We start from the raw sequence: 1,343 nt of genomic DNA, 5'->3' as shown, positions 1-1,343 counted from the left end.
AGTTATAATTATACTTTATGTAGATTGCATTTCTTATCTTATATATAAGCAATAACTCTTCCAAACGCATAAAAACACTTAAAAGTTATAATTTTCGAGATTTGTAGACCTTATAAATATTAAAATTGAAATATAAACTGCCACATTAATGAATAATTTTTTAAAACAACAAGGAGTAAATATAGTCGATAAATTTATCTGCTAATTTATAAATGCATTCGTCTATTTTATGTAGATTTGCAGATAGGTACATTTAATGTTACTGAAAAATTGAATTGCAGGTCAATATGTGCTTCAATATCTACAATCTCAAACTAATCATTCTTTAGCTGTGAACTGATTACATAAGAACAATAATAATTATTTATACAGTTCTAAGCTGTCATTATTTTTAACTTAACACCAAAGGTGCAATTATGATCCACTCATTTCCTTAAAACCTACATCGCTAAAACAAAGTAAACAATGTATTTTTAAGTTAGTCTACGATAAAAAGAAAAGATGTGTGTTGACACCATTCACCTACTCGCAAATAATGTTTAAAATGGTGATATGAGTTTAATTAGGAATAAAACCATTCTCCCATGAATTATTTCCACGTTTCATCAAATAAAAAATCAACAAACATAAATTGTATGACAGTACATTAGTATAGGTACAACAAAAAAGAATATTTTTTCCCTTCTTTGCTGTTATTTTTCTAATTGCCTATTTAATGTTGATAGTATGCATTGTATTTTATTTATAAAAACTAATCAGAAGGCTTTCTGTTAACGTTTTATATTTATTTATATTTTTATTTTACGAACTAGGTGATATTTTACGAATAAGCTAACAAATTTGTTTTTTCCTTTTAATAATAAAAATTACTTCGTTAGGTGGCATTTTCCATGTTGTTTGTTTAATTTTGTCTCCTATTCCCGTCTATTTCATCTTGTGTAATTAACTATTGTTTTCGGTAAAAACAATTAGCTCTGCTATCTACTAATACTGCTAATGTAATCGATTGTAATGATATTAAAGCTTTCGGTAGGTTAATAAGAAACTATTTGGTATTATAACTCTTTAAGGATGTTTGGGAGGTACAATCGGAGACAAAAGTACATAAAATTAGAAATTGGTGATTAATTAGGTTTTGCAGCATATCATGAGGTAAATAAATACTATCTATACTAAAAAAAAGTATACAGTTTGAGAGAAAATTTGGAATTTGAATAAGATAAGAAATAACAAATAATATGGAAAAATTTTAACTGACTTTTGGCAGTGAATATGCCTTGATTTCAACTTCGAAACCTCTAGTAATAATGAGCGTAAAATTTTTTAATATGTTTAAAACTTTA

This window comes from Agrilus planipennis, unplaced genomic scaffold (genome assembly GCF_000699045.2).
Source record: "Agrilus planipennis isolate EAB-ADULT unplaced genomic scaffold, Apla_2.0 scaffold417, whole genome shotgun sequence".
Taxonomy (NCBI): Eukaryota; Metazoa; Arthropoda; class Insecta; order Coleoptera; family Buprestidae; genus Agrilus; species Agrilus planipennis.
Note: the sequence above shows the minus strand (reverse complement) of the source record.